We start from the raw sequence: 12,801 nt of genomic DNA on the forward strand, positions 1-12,801 counted from the left end.
CGTTAGAAGGAATACCATTTTGACATGTGCTAGAACATGAATAGACCCTGAAAATGTCACAGTGAGGGAAATAAGCGGGATACATGGACATCATTTTAAAAACCTTGTGATTTATAAGGCCAGCCAAGGAACTCTCTTAGAACATTTTTGAGGACTGTCTTTTTTTTTTAAGTTTATGTATTTATTGAGAGAGAGAGAGAGAGCGCACGCGCATGCAAGGGAGGAGCAGAGAGAGAAGGAGAGAGAGAGAGAGACAATCCCAAGCAGGCTCCACACGGTCAGTGCAGAGCCCGATGCGGGGCTCGAACCCACGAACCGCGACATCGTGACCCGAGCCAAGATGGAGAGTCTGATGCTTAACCGACTGAACGACCCAGGCACCGCTTGAGGACTGGCTTTGGGTTTCTATTTCCATCCTTAGTTAAGTCCTGTTTCCAGACAAGTCTGCGGTTCCAGTATAAAAAAACTCAGGCCTACCGACGCAAAGGCGTAGTGCTCGTTCGTTATAACGGATCTCTTGTACCTCACCGATGCTTAGGGTCCCGAAGAGGAGGAAGGGGAAGGATGGGACAACCCACTGAGAGAGCGAGAGCTTAGCTTTTCCTCCTATGGAAGCAAAGCCTAAGTCTTCAGGCGCTGGAGGATAGGGAAGGGGGAGAAGGAAGGTGTGCAGAAAGATCTCAGGCCGGAACGTTCTTCTTTTTCCTTCTTGGTTTGGAACGGGGGGAGTCCTGGCGGGGCGGGGGAACCATCCAGATGGGTATGGGGGAGCCCGTGGACACGGACAGGGATATGTTTCAAACCAGAAGAAGCCCCCCCCCCCCGTCGCTGTTCCAACAGGGATTGGAGAAGGATCACAGAAGAGGCGGAGGCAGGAGGGAACAGGGAAGAACTCTCAGGATGTGGCGTGAGACAGGGGATCCAGAGCTCCGGGCTTGACACTGAGGCGACGCCAGTCTGCGGAGAAGCCAGTTGAGGCCCGGGGTGGAAGAGGGGAGGCATCGATGGCCATGGGCATGGAGGGGCAGCAGTGGACGCCATGACCTGCCCCAGGCCAGGTGGGACCTGTTGTCCCCAGCACACGCCAGCCCAGAGACCAGCCCAGCCTGGGTCAGGAAACAGCTGAGGACGGCACAGAGACAGCCACCGCTCTCCCACCGTGCCCAGATGCCGCCTTGGGAGAGGCGATGAGAAGGGGGGAAGGATAGCCTTGGGGAGAAGGCAAACTTGGAAATGACTGTGTACTTGCTCCAAAGAGAGCGTCTAATCTGGAGGAGACAGACTCCACTAAGCATCACGTTAACGGATTTTCTCCTGCTGCCAGCAGTGAGAAAGGAAGGAAGAAAGGCCAGGCAGACATAAAGCGCCTCCATCATACGCACATCTGAGCGCCTGGAGATTTACAACCCGGCTTCACAAACACGAATCGGAATTGAGAACACGCTAAACGCTAAAACACGATAAACCAGGAACAATGGTGGGAAAGGAAACCAGTGAAACATGTGGTTAAGTCTTAACTGCTGCTCCTTAAGCATTTGAGAAAATGCAATTGACTAGAAAGAATCACAAAGACAGAAAAGACTTAATATTAAGACGTAAAAGATATATATATATTTTTTATATATTATATATTTTATGTATTTGTATATGAATGTAATGTATAATATAATGTTTTTATTATATAAATCGTATACTATATTACACATAACATATTATAGAATATATTACTATATATTACACATAACATATTATATAATATATTACTATATATTACACATTGCATATATATATTACTATATATTACACATAACATATTATATAATATATTACTATATATGACACATAACATATCATAAAATATATTACTATATATTATACATAACATATTATATAATATATTACTATATATTACACATAACATATTATATAATATATTACTATATATGACACATAACATATTATATAATATATTACTATATATGACACATAACATATTATATAATAGATTACTATATATGACACATAACATATTATATAATATATTACTATATATTACACATAATATATTATATAATATATTACTATATATTACACATTACATATATATATTACTATATATGACACATAACATATTATATAATATATTACTATATATTACACATTACATATTATATAATATATTACTATATATGACACATAACATATTATATAATATATTACTATATATGACACATAACATATTATATAATATATTACTATATATGACACATAACATATTATATAATATATTACTATATATGACACATAACATATTATATAATATATTACTATATATGACACATAACATATTATATAATATATTACTATATATGACACATAACATATTATATAGTATATTACTATATATGACACATAACATATTATATAATATATTACTATATATGACACATAACATATATAGTATATTACTATATATGACACATAACATATTATATAGTATATTACTATATATGACACATAACATATTATATAATATATTACTATATATGACACATAACATATCATAAAATATATTACTATATATGACACATAACATATTATATAATATATTACTATATATGGCACATAACATATTATATAATATATTACTATATATGACACATAACATATTATATAGTATATTACTATATATTACACATAACATATTATATAATATATTACTATATATTACACATTGCATATATATATTGCACTATATTACACATAACATATTATATAATATATTACTATATATTACACATAACATATCATAAAATATATTACACTATATTACACATAACATATTATATAATATATTACTATATATTACACATTACATATTATATAATATATTACTATATATGACACATAACATATTATATAATATATTACTATATATGACACATAACATATTATATAATAGATTACTATATATGACACATAACATATTATATAATAGATTACTATATATGACACATAACATATTATATAATAGATTACTATATATGACACATAACATATTATATAATAGATTACTATATATGACACATAACATTTTATATAATATATTAACATATTATATAATAGATTACTATATATGACACATAACATATTATATAATATATTACTATATATTATATATAACATATTATATAATGTATTACCATATATAATACATAACATATTATATAATGTATTACCATATATTATATATGACATAAATATATAATATGTATAAATATAAATTATATAATATTTATAAGTAGATAAATACATATATTTTTTAATCCAGAACAAAAATTCTAGAATTTAGAGTCTGGTTGGGGGTGGGATGAGTGGAAAGGAGGAAAGAGAAGTGTCAAAAGCTACACCTGTTAGATGACTGTCATCAAAAAGACAAGAAGTGTTGGTGAAAATGTGGAGAAAGGGGGACCCTCGCACACTGCTGGTGGGAACGCAGACTGGTGCAGCCGCTGTGGAAAACGGTATGGAGGCTCCTGAGAAAATTAAAACTACCATATGATCCAACATTCCCACTTCTGGGTATTTAGCTGAAGAAAAATCGGTATCTTGAAGAGTTCTCTGCACCTCTGTGTTCATTGCAGCGTGATTTACAATAGCCCGGATGAATGGATCAAAATTCGATACACACACACACACACACACACACACGCACACCCTGAAATATTATGTAGCTATAAAACAGAATGCAATCTTGTCATTTGTGACAACATAGATGGACCTGGAGGGAATTATGCTAAGTGACATAAATCAGACAGAGGAAGGCAAATACTGCATGATCTTGCTTATTTGTGGAATCTGAAGAAACCCAAAGTTATAGGGGCTCCTGGGTGGCTCAGTCAGTTAGTCCAAATTCGGCTCAGGTTACGATCTTGCAGTTCGTGAGTTCGAGCCTCGCGTCGGGCTCCGTGCTGACAGCTTGGAGCCCGGAGCCTGCTTCAGATTCTGTCTCCTTCTCTCTCTGCCCCTCCCCCACTCACACTCTGTCTGTCTGTCTCTCTCTCTCAAACATAAATAAACATTTAAAAAAACACACAAAGATGCAGATACAGAGAACAGGTTGGTTGTTGCTGGGGTCGAGTGTGGGGGAAGGACAAGGGGGGTGAATATGAGCAAAGGATTCAATCTTCCCATTATAAGATAAATCAGTCCCAGGGATGTAAAGCAGACTGGTCACTACAGTTAACAATTCCGTGCTGTGTATTTGCAAGTTGCTAAGGAGTAGATCTTAAAGTTTCTCACCATAAGAAAAAACATTTTTGAAGTTTATTAAAAAAAAAAATTTAGTAGTTTCTACACCCAACGTGGGGCTTGAACTCACGACCCTGAGATAAAGAGTCACATGCTCTTTGGACTGAGTCAGCCAGGCGCCTCAGGAAAAGAAATTTTTACATTCTGTGTGGTGATGGACGTCACAATATCACTGACTGTGATAACCATTTCAAAAGTGTACATGTACACGATCATTATGCTTTACCCCTAAAAGGAATACAACGTGAGATGTCAACTACGTCTCAGTTACAACACACACACACACACACACACACACACACACAAGCCAAACCAAACTAATACAGTGAAAGAAGTGGTTGCCCTGTGGCAGGAACTGGGACAGGACTGGCTGCAAATGGTCACCAGAGAACCTTCTGAGGTGACGACAATGTCCTGTATCTTGGAATCTGAAACAGGCTCCAGGCTCCGAGCTGTCAGCGCCGGGTCGGACGTGGGGCTCGAACCCACAGACCGTGAGATCACGACCTGAGCCGAATCCAGACGCTTCACCGACGGAGCCCCCCAGGCGCCCCTCAACAGCTGTAGTTGTAAAGAAAAGCCACAGGGGCGCCTGGGGGGCTCCATCGGTTAAGCGTCCGACTCTGGACTTCTGCTCAGGTCACCACCTTCCCTACAGCGTGGTGGCCTGGGGACAACCAGACTGCTTACACGGTGGCTCTTACAACCTCACCTGAGCACCACCTCGGCCATAATCACAAGCCCGCCCAGAGCCGGAGGAAGGCAGATGGCACCTCTACCGGAAGAGCACCTACGTCACCCTGTGGGGCCCGAGGGTGCTGGTGCCTGTCACAACAGCTCACAGCCCGCCCCCAGGCCAGCACATCTCCTTCCCCCTACAGACACCCCTTTCACAGACGGCACCAATCCAGCCTCTAGGGTTTTATCATTGAAATCAGGTCTGGATGCTGGATTCCATGGGGTGCCCTTCACCCATTTCCTGAAGCTCTGGGTGAGGGTGGGGGGGTAGGGGAGTGAGGGGGTGAGGGGGGGCGCTGGTCCCTGTACCTGTCCTGGATTTCAAAAGAGATCACCCCAGCCCCGTGGGGGAGGACAAGGGTTCCCGTTGGACTCTAGCTTCGGGACATTCTTCCGGCACCCCCTGAACACTTCTGCAAGTATTAAAAGCCACGGGGAAACCCGGCTGAATGAGAAAGATCCAGAATCTGCCATCCCAAGGTGCGGTCTGGCCTTTTCCCTGTGGCCCTCAATGGACTGGCTCTACTACCTGGGGAATCGGGGAATTGGGGATTCCTTCTTCGGTCCCCTTGAACAGAACTTCACAAGCCCACTTAATATGCAGATCCCCCCCCCCATAAATACAGCACAGTACTATAAATATTTTCTCTTTCTTATGGTTTTCTTTCTTTTTTAATGTTTATTAATTTTTTTTAAGTTTATTCATTTTGAGAGAGACAGCATGAGTGGAAGAGGGGCAGAAGGAGAGAGAGAGAGAGAGAGAGAGAGAGAATCCCAAGCAGGCTCCTCACTGCCAGCACGGAGCCCCACGTGGGCCTCGAACTCGTGAAACCGTGAGATCATGACCTGAGCTGAAACCAAGAGCCATCGGATGCTTCACCGACTGAGCCACCCCAGCTCCCCAAGCTGCATCCCTGCTACTCCTTGGCTCATGACCCCTTCCTCTGTCTTCAAAGACAACAGAATAGCATATTCCCAGTTGTCACATTGCTTCCTCGTATGGTACGTACATATTATGTAATATGTTATATTCTATATATTGTGTATAATTGGATTCTTATAAGGACACCTGTGACGGCATTTAGGACCACCTGGATCATCTCCGATCCCAACGTCCTTCCCTTTATATACATTCAAACAGAGGAACGCTACTTAAGGAAATGAGGTAAATCTATATCCAAGAACATGGGAAAATGCCCAAGGTATATCATAAAGAGAAAAATAGAAATTAGCAGCGGCGCCTGGGTGGCTCAGTCGGTTGAGTGTCCGACTTTGGCTCGGGTCATGGTCTCACAGTTTGTGAGTTCGAGCCCCGCATCGGGCTCTGTGCTGACAGCCGGGAGCCTGCTTCGGATTCTGTGTCCCCCTCTCTCTCCTCCCCACCCCTGCTCACACACTGTCTCTCTCTCTCTCTCTCTCAAAAATAAATAAAGATTTAAAAAAATTTAAAAAAAAAGAAATTAACAGCAACAACCAGTCAGAAGATATAATGGGAAACTCTACAAGAGCAATTGAAAGACAAATACCTTCCAGAAAACTTAATAAGAAACGCATCGAATCTATTTAAAGAGGAGTTTAAAACTTTTCACAGAGGGACTCTCGAACAAATCGGCCTATATGCCATATTCTTGCATCGAGAGATTGAACATTATAAAATAGAAATCTTCCATAAATCCATTTTTAAATTTGATACAATAACAGTGAAAGTCGTCGTGCTTTGGAATAAAATCCTAGACGAATTGATTGTAAAGGTTATATTCAAAAATTAATGCGTAGGAATAGCCAGGAAATTTCTGGAAAAGAAAAGCAATGAGACAGGGGAAGGGGGTGGAGAGTAGCTCTATTACTTATTTTGAAATATTATTTCAGTAATGAAAACAGTATGTTACTGGTTCATATTAGACAGACTGACCAATGGAAGCGGAGAGAAAGTCCAGAAATCAATGCAGATAGATTCAGGAATGTCCTTTATGACGAATATGGGGGAGAATTAAATTACTCAGGAAATAAGAACGAGACAGTGGGAGCCAGCAGAAGAAAATCACGCTGGATCCGTAACTGATGGCAGACAAATTCCAAGGGGTCAAAGATTTAAGCATCAAAAGTGAAATATAAGTCCTTGAAGGAAACAGTGGGAGGATTTGTTTATAACCTTGGCCTGGCCAAGGCTTGTTAAATAATGACCCAAAATCCAAAAAAATATTTTAAAAATCTTAAAAGACACACGTAAAAACGTGCTTGTCGAAAACACACCCGTGTTAAAAGCAAACAAAAAACCCACACACACGGGTAAAATAGTTTTACATGTTTTTCATGCTTATTTATTTTGAGAGAGAGAGAGAGAGACACAAAGGGAGAGAGAGAATCCCAAGCAGGCTCTGCGTTGGTATCACAGAGCCCGACATAGGGCTCGATCTCACAAATCGTGAGATCACAACCTGAGCCGACACCAAGAGTTGGTTGCCTAAGCAACTGAGCCACCCAGGCGCCCCAACACACTCTGGAAAATACTTTCGCAGATCATATCACAAATGTGTAATTCTCCTAACATTTAAAAAGCTTTAGGGGCGCCTGGGTGGCGCAGTCGGTTGGGCGTCCGACTTCAGCCAGGTCACGATCTCGCGGTCTGTGAGTTCGAGCCCCACGTCGGGCTCTGGGCTGATGGCTCGGAGCCTGGAGCCTGTTTCCGATTCTGTGTCTCCCTCTCTCTCTGCCCCTCCCCCGTTCATGCTCTGTCTCTCTCTGTCCCAAAAATAAATAAACGTTGAAAAAAAAAATTAAAAAAAAAATAAAAAGCTTTAGAAAAAACTGTAAGAAAAATACCAATAACCCAATAGAAAAGTGGTAAATACACCGACAATTCTCAGAATATGATATACAAATGGCTTATAAACATGCAGGCGGGGCAATTTATTGGAGCAGAGCTAGTCATAGGCAAACAGGTAACTGGTCAACCAGATGATGTGGCCTCCGTTCAGTGGAATACCATGTAGCTGTAACCATCTCTTATGAAACAAGACAGGAAAAGACCTCCAAGATCTGTCATCAAAATCAAAGAGCAAAGTACAGACCCGTGTTACCTTTTATGTCAAAGGGAACTGTAAGAAAATATGTCTTATTGGCTTGTGTACCTCGAAGGATCCCCAGAGGATAAATAACAATCTAACGGTGACTGCCTACTCAAAGGGGCAAACTAAGAGGGCACAGGGAGGGGGACTTTTCACAGTACTCTTTTTTTAATTTATTTTATTTTTAATCCTATAAAACGTTAAATGTGTTACCTTCTTACGCAACAAATACAAAATAAAATATTTTTGAGGAGAGAATTGAGAATTACATAAAATGATATATTTTCTTTCTTTTTTCTAACGTTTATTTATTTTTGAGAGAGAGAGAGAGAGAGAGTGTGTGTGTGAGCAGCAGAGGGGCAGAGAGAGAGAGGGAGACACAGAATCCGAGGCAGGCTCCAGGCTCTGAGGTGGCAGCACAGAGCCTGACCCAGGGCTCAACCCCATGAATGGTGAGATCATGACCTGAGCTGATGTCAGATGCTTAACTGACTTAGCCACCTGGGTGCCCCTCTCAAAGATTTTTTTTTAAGTTTTATTTATTTAAGTAATCTATATGCCCAAAGTAGGATTTGAACCCACAACCTCAAGATCAAGAGTCACACGCTCTTCTGATTGGGCCACCCAGGAGTCCCCAAAAATGGTGATTTAAAGTTCATTTTCTAATTGCATAGGGAAACATGATCTATTTCCATGTTCCCTCATCACTATTCTTTATGACAAACTGCAGTGTAAGCCTGGCTTTTGCCTTCTATTTTAGATTCAACGTCCTTTTCTAACTCAACTTGAATTGTTTTTTAAGAATCAGACTCCCCCAGGACTTGCCTGCTACTCTCAGATTCAAGCCAAATTGGATAAAAAGTCCTTTTGCCTCATTTAAACTTTAAGGAAACATGGTTTTCCTCGTCTACTGCTGTAGCAATTCCACAAACAGAAACTTCTCATTCCTTCTGTCAAGTCCAAATTTCATGACTTCATGGGGGGTGGGTGAGGGACTAAAAATCCCAGAAGAGGGACCTTTTCCCTTCTCTACAAGGAGAGAAGGAGAACAAGGAGAGAAACCAAGACCTTCCAGAGGGGGAGCATCACCTGTGGCTGAGGTTATTTATAGGACTTGGATTTAAATTTAATTCTGCCCTCTGGTAACTCCAGTGGCACCTGCTACTTTAAGAGCTGGCCCCACCCTCTACGTAAGAGAGCTGTTTAGCTCCAGTGCGTACAGATCAAATGCAAGTTTAGCAGGCAAGAGACGAGAAACATAAACAAGTTCTGCAATGGGTCCCTGGAAGAGGGGGGCCAGTGTGGTGGCTGGAGTCAGGCTGTGTCACCTGGGCATGAGGACTGGGCATGGATTTAAACTATGCTGCCCCTAGAATATAAAATGGGGCGGCCGCTCCGAAAAACATTGCACATGTGGTCCAGCCATTCCTCTTCTAGGTACAGACTCAAAAGAATTGAATGCAGGGACTTAAATGGGTATTTGAACAGTCACGTTCACAATAGCCTAAAGGTAGAAGCAAGACAAGAGTCCCTGGACAGATGAATGACTAAGCACAATGTGGAATATGCACACAGTGGGATGTCATTCAGCCTTTAAAAAGTAGGCAATTGTGACACCTGCTCCAATACGGATGTACCTTGAGCACATTACTCTGCGTGAAATAAGCAAGACATAAAAGGACAGATACGATACGATCCCACTTCTACGAGGTACGTAGAGTGGTCAAAGTCATAGAGACTTTGAACGGTGGTTGCCGGGGCTGGGAGGAGGGGAGATGGGGAGTTATTGTTTACTGGGTATGGTGGTTCAGTTTGGGATGATGGAAAGTTTTAGGGATGGATAGTGCTGACAGTGAATATATTTCATGCTGTTGGATTGCACACGTAAAAATAGCTAAAATAGTAAATTTTATATTATGCACCTTTTGCCACAATAAAAAAAAAGTTTAAAAAAAGTTGGACAGTTAACCGACTGAGCCACCCAGGCACCCCTCAAAATGTTTTTTTTTAATTTTTTAATGTTTATTTATTTTTGAGAGAGAGAGACAGAGAGACAGAGTGTGAGTGGGGAGGGGCAGAGAGACAGGGAGACACAGAATCCGAAGCAGGCTCCAGGCTCTGAGCTGTTAGCACAGAGCCCGACGCAGGGCTTGAACCCACAAACCATGAGATCATGACCTGAGCCGAAGTCAGATGCTTAACCGACTGAGCCACCCAGGCGCCCCTCAAAATGTCTTATTTAAAACTTATTTAAGGGGCTCCTGGGTGGCTCAGTCGGGTAAGCATCAGACTCCTGATTTCGTCTCAGGTCGTGATTTCACAGTTTGTGAGCTTGAGCCCCGCCAGAGTCAAGCTCTGCTCAGATAGCATGGAGCCTGCTTGGGATTCTCTCCCTCTCTCTCTCTCTCTCTCTCTCTCTCTCTTTCTCTCTCTCTGCCCCTCCACTGCTCTCTCTTGTTCTCTCTCTCTCTCTCTCAAAATAAATAAATAAACTTAAAAAAATAAGTAACACTTATTTAAAATCCCTGAATATAGTGATCAAGTGTTCACCTCCGTGAGGTCTTAAAACTCTTCATTCGCATTGTATCCCTAGAGCCTAAAACAGTGCCTGTCACAGTGGAAATTCATGAGCGTTTTTTGAATGAATGAATGATTCCTTATTCAAGTTGCTCATGCACAAATAAATGTTTTTCCAAGGTCGTTCCTGCAAGTGGGGTTGCTTTGACTCTGCTAAGTGTTGCAAAAACAGTCCACCAATTTACATCTTCGTCACCAATATGAAGGGATTGCGTCTTCTATTTATACCAACATTTGCTATTCTCACACCTTATTTTTTGCCATCTGATAGATATTAAGGGTATTTCACTGTTTTATTGTGTACTTCCTTGAATATTAGTGAGGTTAAACATTTTTCCTTAGGCTTTTCTCGTGACTTGCCTGTTCATATCATTTGCCCATTTTTGTAGTGGGTTGTTTATCTCTTTCATATCATGTATGTTTGGGTACTCATCCTTTGTTAATGTTTTGCAACTATCTTCCTGTCTTTGGCCTATGTTTTCTCTTTGTTATATGCTTTTCTGACCAGATATTTTTAAATTTTAAAATATTTTTAATCAAGTGTGTGGTTTTTGTTTGGTTTTTTTGTTGTTGTTGTTCTCTTTTGTTTTTTAGTAATCATTACACCCAACATGGGGCTTGAACTCATGATCATGAGATTGAGAGTTGCATGCTCCTCTGACTGAGCCAGCTGGGCGCCCCCAGAAAGTTTAAATTTGATGTTTTCAAATGTGTCAGTCTTTCCCTTTATGGTTTGTACTTTATGCATCTTGTTTGAGAAATCTTTTCCTACTTTGAATTGATATAGATATTCTCTTTTCATCCACACGTTTTTTATTAACTGTGTGTTTGGAAATAATTTTAAACTTACAAAACGCTGCAAAGATAAAAAAGGTACGAAGAACACTCCTATACCCCTTATCTAGTTCACCTCATTTTAACATTTTACCCATTCGTTTATTATTTGATATATATAATATAAACAACATAGCAAATGTAATACATGTGATGTATAGTATATACATAGTATTTCTTAACTATTTGAAGGTAAGTTACGTACATTATGGTGCTTTACAGCTAAATGCTTTAGTGTGTATTTCCTATGAGTAGGGAGTCTCCTACATAACTATAGCACGGTTATCAACTTTATAAATTTACATTGATAAAATAACTTTATCAAATCTCCCATTCATATCCCAATTTTGTCAGCGGACATATTTGATGCTGATGTTCCCTATGGCATTTTTATAACCCCATAAGCCACTTAACCCTATAAACCCTATAACCTTATAGCAGTTTTAAAAACCCTATAGTGTAGGGTCCAAGCCAGGAGAAGGTGTTGCATTTAATCGTCATGTCTTTTTTGCTTCCTTTAATCTGGAACAGTTCCTCAACTTTTCTTTATTTTAGAATACTGATGTTTTTGAAGAATACAGTCCCATCCCTGCCCCCCCCACCCCCTTTTTAGTAAAATGTTCCTCATTTTGTGTCTATCTGATGTTAGCTCGTGATTAGATTAGGTTTGATGAGAGCACTTTCAGCTGGACCTCTGCACAGCTGCAGTGATGTGCGATTTTGCATCCGCAATATTACGAAGATTATGTCTTTCTCAGCATATCACGTCTGGAGGCTGAATCTGTCTTAATTACCTTTGTCATCCAGACGTTATATTCTTTATCACAGGTAATTTTCACAACAAACTTCAGCGAGATTAAGCAACTTTCCCAAGTTCACCAAGCCAGGAAGGAGGAATTTGAACCCAGGTCTGCCCAAGCCCAGAGGTCTTTGCATTATTTCCTGGGGTTCTGCCTTCCCATAGGCCAAAGGGACGGGTTTCTAGGCACAGAGAAGTGGAAATCGGAGAATCGAGGGTGGGCAGATGAGAGAAAAGGGTATCAGACTGGTTCGGGTTTGGGCTCCGGGGTTCAGACTTTGCCAGCCAAGGGATGGGGCTTGGCCTTGGCTGCGGAAAGTGGAAACAGGTGATTGGAGGGAATGAGACAGAGAACTCCCACCCTGAAACTGGTCACCCATAGGTGTCCAGGGGCACAACTCATCGCTTCCCAGGCTGAGAAGAGTCATGTGACAGCAGCTTGAAAAGGCGAACCTGCAGGTGCTTTTGTTGGGG

General features: G+C 40.7%; 1 long non-coding RNA gene across 1 annotated transcript; it reads left to right on the forward strand.

Moving 5' to 3' along the window:
* The first annotated feature begins 8,683 nt into the window (after positions 1 to 8,683).
* On the forward strand, positions 8,684 to 12,790 carry LOC109494100. Its single transcript, XR_002148678.2, has 3 exons — positions 8,684 to 9,827; positions 12,357 to 12,436; positions 12,710 to 12,790. It is a non-coding gene; the product is annotated as an uncharacterized LOC109494100 (long non-coding RNA).
* The last annotated feature ends 11 nt before the right edge of the window (positions 12,791 to 12,801 follow it).

The sequence above is a fragment of the Felis catus genome, chromosome E1, assembly GCF_018350175.1.
Source record: "Felis catus isolate Fca126 chromosome E1, F.catus_Fca126_mat1.0, whole genome shotgun sequence".
NCBI classification, from domain to species: Eukaryota; Metazoa; Chordata; class Mammalia; order Carnivora; family Felidae; genus Felis; species Felis catus.